Consider the following 7,292-nt stretch of genomic DNA (forward strand, 5'->3'; position numbering starts at 1 on the left):
GCCTGTATTCAGATGTAGCTTGTTGTTGTCACACAAAGCATGTTTTAGTAACCATACTTCCAGTTTCATTTAATAAACATTAGACTCTTTTATGTATTTCCAGCTCTTTTTTGGATTTCATAGATTTTTCAAAAGTATAACAGTTAACTATGGTACAGAATTTAACAATGTGTGATTAAAAATTCTAAATACACATAAAAAATAACAAACTTCATTGTTTTTAATTCATAAAATATAATATTTTTTTATTTTTGAATAAAAACTAACAAAGAAACTGTACATTTTTTAAATTATTCACACTGATTTTTTTTTTTTTTAAATCTGCACAATATGCTTCCGCTTATTGAACAGTAACCGTGGCCGCTGCCTCCAAGTTCCTTGTCAAATGGATTCCACAGCTCACTATCAATGAATAGGCTCTGTCCATCGTCCAACAGCACCTCAAGCTGGTTCAGCTTTTCACTTGTAGCTACACCAATGATGAGGACCTCCGCTCTGTCCTCTACTTTTGTCTGTTGACAGAGCATAAGCACATATTTAGCCCTGCAAACATTCGATTTTTTATCCAAAAAGAAAATCTATGGCCATCATGTGGTTTCAGTAAATCACCAAGACGCATACATTGTTTGTATTTGTACACATAATGTGTGTATATGTATGTGTTACATTATGCATTATATGATGCATGATCCATCCAGGTAAGTAAATCCCAAAGACCTCTTGGGATTATGATCATCTGGACCTCTATGTATCTATATATTTTTCGTGTGTGTGTGTGTAACATAATATGATATATATATAATATTATTTCATATTTTGACCCAGACTGAAAGAATATGTATTTACATTTCAAAACCTAGTTCCAAACATTTGTTGATAAGACACTGCTGTGAAATGTTGGTACAAAGGTTTAGCTTCTTCATACCTCAATCTTTGTATATGTTGTGCTGTGCAGCTGTGGCCCACATTAAAGCTGTGAATTGCTGCCTCCCTCAAGAGGAAGACTGATATGGTATGACCATCCTCCTGAAATCACAAACATGACAGAATTAAAGATGTATTAATTAAATAATGAAAAATCTACTAACTAGAAAACGAAAGCTCACAGCCTCGTACAATCAGCACTACCGTACATATATCTACAGTACCATCAATGTCAAATTTGTTGCATTAGTTTAACCAGTTTCAATATAAAACTGAAATTGCATCATTACCTCCTTACATTACCTCTCCTTCAGCTGGAGATATCTTAAGAGAATGTGCTGTTTTACTGACAGTACGTCCTTTTACTGCAGAAAACTGAAAAGTAAATTGAAATGTCAGTAATAGTTAGTGTATTTATACGTAATAGGTTTTTATTTCTACAGTAATGTGTTTAGATTATGTTATTGCTGTTGTTAAGTATTCTGCACTGAACTTATCAGAAGCAGTTTATTAGGATGTTGTTCATATACAGTGATTATGAAACAAGGAAATCTTTGTACTATCTTCTAGTCTCTGCTTGGCAGCAAAAATCTAAATTATTTTTAACTGTAAAAAATACCCGCAATAATGGGTTATTTGGAAACCTAAAGCCATGTAAATTATGATGGAACCACAAATACTTACCTCCACCACATGTGGTTGTGATGAGCCCCCCATTTGTGGAGCCCATCTTCAGAGGAGTGAGAGGAACAGGAGGATGCAGAAGATCCTGTGCTTCTGTGAAAAGATCTTCCTAACACTTCGCATGAGTGCCCTAAAAAACTGTGTCCTTGCTGTTATATTGATATTGTAAGGTGAGGCTGTGCCCCTGAGTTCATGGCCTCTCATTATGTAAGACCCCCCCTGCTGTACTTTAGAGGCAAACTCCTCGAACATCGTGACCTTGTTCACAGTCTGCCCATCGGTGATGGCTGCCACTGTGTTCCTTTTGTTATTAGGGGTTTAGCTGTCCCATCTTTAAAGTCCCAGCTAGTGACCCTCAGCTGGTCGCAGGATTTTAACATTCTGAAGTGCAGTGGGGGTGGCTGGAAATATGGCGTGTCAGGGCGGTTATTAAGAAATTTCATCAAAGCCATTCTGAAAAAAAGCAACACAAAAATATTAAGAGCTTAATACATTTCTGTTATAGCCAAGGGTCATATAATATGGTAACACCTGTAGCTTTTGTGCCGTCTCTGCTTTCTGATGTCAATCAAAACTCATAAATACCTTCCTGAGGTTCCCACTTAAAAATGACAGGCCCAAAAAACAGGCCTGTCTAAAAGTATTTTTCTGATATTAAATACAATGTTGGTTTTAAAATAAAGCTAACTGTTCTAAGACTTCATAGAATTAATGCTAATATTACAGCATAGACAAGTTGGTCAAAGTAACTGAAGACTGAACTCATACTCACAGAACCAATGAATTGTTTTTTTCTCACCAAGTTGTTATTCATTTATTTTTTGTATTTTCTAGCATATAATCTCCTTTGAAAATATGCTGACAATACACTCCAGGAAACATTAGGTTTTTGTTGAACTCTTTTAGCTTAACTCCTATTTTTTATTCAATTTTTATATAGATTAATTGAGAAAGTGCTAGAAAGTGTCAGCCTTAACCTCCTAGGACCTGGCGTCCACATATGTGGACATCACATTTTGGGTTATTTAGACCAAAATACTCAATTTTGCTCTACATGGGCCTGATATCCACTTACGAGGACATTATACTGCTACTGTTCTATCAAAATTTTAAACAAATATCCTCATATGTGGCTCTTATTTTTCTTAAAAACAAAAATAAGGTAAAAAAAAAAATACACACACATATATATATATATATATGGTCATTCTTTGTTTTTACATTCATCGGGCCCCAATATGCCCAAATATCGATGAGAAATTAAAAATGCATGGAGGTTAAGCAAATTTAGATATTCACAGTTCAAATGTAAGATCTTAAAGTTTATAAAACTCTTATAGCTCTTGAAGATTTGTCAGATTCTGTAAAATATTAATATTTCATATAAAAAATTAGGACTGAAACTACACTGTTCCAAAAAATAGTAATGTCAAATTATTTTACTGTGTATTTTACAGTTGTGTATTGTTTTTCCACAATATCATCAAATTTACATAAATCGACTGTGATTTCACATGTGAAATGTAAAATAACATAAAATCACTGTAAATGTAATAAAACATAATCTCTTTGTTACCCAAATATATTTCTCTGTACATATGCATAGTTAGATTGTGAAAATACATTGCACCTGGGGTGAGGGCGCGGTCATGAAAACAGTGTGACATGCCATTGGATGTTCCGACACATAACAACATGACCATAAGCATCGGCCAATGAATTAGAACTGACAACCACAAGGTCGCGGGTATGGCTGTGGAAAGCGCAGTGGAAGAGAGAGATTGAAAGATCATCCACGCAGTGCTGCAAGGCAAGTATATCAAACTCATGTGGATGGATTATCTCAATTGTTCTCCTGGCTGAAGCTTGGTCCTTTTACAGCATCCTGCCATGCGATTACGTTTGTTCCTGACCACCGAGAACGCTCACGTTAACTTTTATTGAGTGGGAAAAAAAGTTAGCTTGTTTATATTATGCTAACATAGCTGTGTCGCTAGCGGTCACGTAGCACATCATTATATAACAGCTAGCCCAACTTCAGTAACCCTACAAACGTCACTGCTGTTTAGTTTTCTGTCTTCATTTATGTTGGAAGTGATAACAGAGCTGTACGTTTTAATTTGTTTCCAAAACCCCGCAGTCAGGACATGCTATATTATATTTAGATAGAAGCTAACGAGCTAACTTCCTTCTAACTCCGTTAAATGTCATAAATTCCGTTTTCATGGATGCCTGGATGTTAAACTCAATTGTTACACCTGGTAGAGCAGAACGCTGATCATTTTATTAAAGATGAAAGACTTTAGACAGTTTTTCAACTCTCAGTAATGCCATAGTGATCATTTGATATATGGGCCTGCAGCGGAGTTTAGGCCCAGACACGGCTAGTGACGTCAGACTTAACGACCGGATAGCTCCTCGGTTCACAGTAGCATTGCTCTCCTAACATGCTAACAGCACATTTGAGCTACTCACCCCCTCCTTTCCTGTGCTGAATCGTAGCGTAAGAGAATCACTCAGGACTCACTCACCCCCTCCCTTGCTGTGCTGAATTGTAGCGTAAGCGAATCACTCAGTACTCACTCACCCCCTCCCTCCTGGCTCACAGCTTCTTCTTCTTGGTTGGCAACCAATGTTAAGGCGCATTACCGCCCCCTGGCTCACAGCTCAGTGGACATTTAGATGAGAAGATATATATATTAGACACATTTGAGGAAAATACTAATAAAATAAAAATAAATGTTCCCTTTAGAATTTTTTTTTTGCTCTTTTTTTGCACCATAAAAATAGTTGTTTTTCTTTTTCAATCACTCGTCTTAGTAGGATATACATGACAAGAGAAACAAATTAAGTTTGAGTGAAAATGTACATTTTTTGCACTCTGGTCAACTGACTCAGTGACTCAAAAAATTGTATTGTACATATTATAAAGGCAGTAAAAAACTCAAAATTCAATATTTGTGTTTTATGAAGTTCTTAAGAGCAGTAAGAGAAAGATCTTAGAAAGATCAAATAAGGTTCCCGGTTACAACTTGTGATGTAATCTGTCAAAACATGTTAGAAAAAAGTATTTGTTTTAGTTGTGTTAAATACAAGTGCCTAATAATGATAACTTGCTGTAGGGTAAAAGACAACCCTCTGGGGTCCAGGGTATAATTGGCCGTTTTTGACTACTTTTGATTTTACCTCTATATTTCACCTTTAATCAGAATCAGAATCGTGTTTATTGGCCATGTATATAGGCAGACACATACAAGGAATTTGGTTCCGGTAGATGGTGACTCTCAATCACAGCAATGTAAATCACACACACACACGTATCTATATACATTATACATGCATACACATACATACACAAAGCTGTGAAAAACCAACTATAAATAAACAATCTAAACGTATACATAAAAAAAACAAAAAAAAAACCACCCAGCACACCCCTGCGGGCGGTTTATCCTTCAAGCTCGGGTCCTCTACCAGAGGCCTGGGAGCTTGAGGGTCCTGCGCAGTATCTTAGCTGTTCCCAGGACTGCGCTCTTCTGGACAGAGATCTCCGATGTTGTTCCCGGGATCTGCTGGAGCCACTCGCCTAGCTTGGGAGTCACCGCACCTAGTGCTCCGATTACCGGTTACCTTCACCCTCCACATCCTCTCGAGCTCTTCTCTGAGCCCTTGGTATTTCTCCAGCTTCTCGTGTTACTTTATATATATATAGGAACAGGGCATGCCCTGTTTTCGTCTCTTGCCCACCGATGCCTTCTTGTTCCAGTAGCCCACTTTTCGTCAGGGTGCCCTGGTTCCTCAACACCTGACGCGGACCTTGTTGATCCGGGCGACGTCCGAGCCGGCATGCCTTCATATTTATCTGTCTCGCTCGTTGTTTGGTATCATTATTTTCAGCACAACCTCAAACATCTGAAGTTTGAGTTTTTTTTTTCATTTTAACATACTAGCACATTTGATCTAAATTCAGACAAAAAATTCAAAATCCGAGTAGAAAAAAGTTATTTTTTACTGTAAAATCCATAAACATGTTTAACGAATCATTTTCATAACTTGAAATGCAAATATAAATTGCACATTTCTAAAGATTATGCACAAGTTTTGCAAGGTACTATTTACCTAAAATGCAGCCTCAGGCGTTTTTTATATAACCATTTAAATCTATTTACAGAACAATCAGGTGTTCTGCATCAAATAAGAAGGCACACAAATTATTTGTGCCAGTCCAAAAAAAATAGTTTGTGTTCAGTATAAGACAGAAGAGAACACCACAGGTCTGACAGCAGGAGGTGCATCAGTCCAGTTTTTCCATGTGGAGACAGCGTTTACACTGGAATCTGCCTTTGACGGCTTTTTTGGAGCAAATGTGACATTCAGCAGTATAACTGACACACAATACAGGACAATAACTACACAACACACTAACTATAGCCTCCAAACACGCTAAACGTCACTAATGTCTCACATATGAAATATCTCTGTCTTTCTTTCGGTCGCCCGCTTTCCGTCGCGGGTGTCACTCCTAAAACTTCCTCCTTCTCCCTAAACAACCAAGTCTCACATGTTGCCATATAATTTTTTTGATTCGCTGACTCTAACACCAATAGGGAAGGGGTTTTTTAATCACAAGCGGGGAGTGTTTGCTAGCGCTGTCCATAGAAAACACTGCTTTTACCGTTCTTCCCGCTGTAAACACCACTGTTTTGTTCAGAAAAAAACATTGTGTGTATTTTTATCATAACTCTGGTTTTATGTGGCCTTTCGGCACAATTTAAAAACTGGTATATAGTTTGAAGTCCGCACTTTCAACCCAAGTTGAAAATGAAATTGAGACTCTGAGTAGCTGCATCATGTAGCTGTGCCGTCTTAAATTGGTCATGTGATTTTGATGCGCCGCGTCCGTCAACCCCAGAGGGTTAATATTAATATTTCTGCTGAATTACTTCTGCTATGTTGTACTATTTATTTATATATATATATATATATATATATATATATATATATATATATATATATATACTATTGTACTATTTCTGGCTAGTTATGTTTCTTCTAAGTTATTGCATTTCTGCTAAGTTATTAACTTTTTTCAAAGTTGTTATGCTTCTATAAAATTATTACAAGTTTGACAACTTTTCAAATACAGAATTCAGCTTCTTCAACTATTTTCAGCAGACAGCTTCAGCTTTACAGCATCCACACAGCATTTTCGCAGGAAAAGCAAATTTTTCTAGTTGCAGTTTGTTTCAGGGTACTATGGGATTTAGTCACATCTGCACACAAAAATAGATGATATTTTGATATGTGAGGTGACCTTCACAGAAAGATAAAGCAGAATTTACCACTACCTCCAAGAAAAATAGTGATATATAGTATCATGCAAATATTCTTATATTTGCACAGATATGCAGTTAGGGTGTGCCACACTTTTCACCATGTGGCAGGTGGGATGGGCTCCAGCCCCCCACAACCATGTAATGGTTAAGACAAAAAAAATTGGGTCCAAGTGATATACAGTGGGGCAAAAAAGTATTTAGTCAGCCACCGATTGTGCAAGTTCCCCCACCTAAAATGATGACAGAGGTCAGTAATTTGCACCAGAGGTACACTTCAACTGTGAGAGACAGAATGTGAAAAAAAAATCCATGAATCCACATGGTAGGATTTGTAAAGAATTTATTCGT

General features: G+C 36.9%; 1 long non-coding RNA gene across 1 annotated transcript; it reads right to left on the bottom strand.

Annotated features, from left to right (window-relative positions):
* Positions 1 to 312: 312 nt before the first annotated feature.
* On the bottom strand, positions 313 to 4,141 carry LOC147334502 (uncharacterized). The gene is made up of 5 exons (XR_015128587.1): positions 4,084 to 4,141; positions 1,609 to 2,061; positions 1,215 to 1,299; positions 926 to 1,026; positions 313 to 512 (listed from the first exon to the last, which is right to left on the bottom strand). It is a non-coding gene; the product is annotated as an uncharacterized LOC147334502 (long non-coding RNA).
* Positions 4,142 to 7,292: the final 3,151 nt, after the last annotated feature.

Source organism: Aulonocara sp. 'chitande type north' Nkhata Bay, linkage group LG3 (assembly GCF_057382095.1).
Source record: "Aulonocara sp. 'chitande type north' Nkhata Bay isolate Kocher_YH1m ecotype deep benthic linkage group LG3, A_spYH_male_GT1.1, whole genome shotgun sequence".
Taxonomy (NCBI): Eukaryota; Metazoa; Chordata; class Actinopteri; order Cichliformes; family Cichlidae; genus Aulonocara; species Aulonocara sp. 'chitande type north' Nkhata Bay.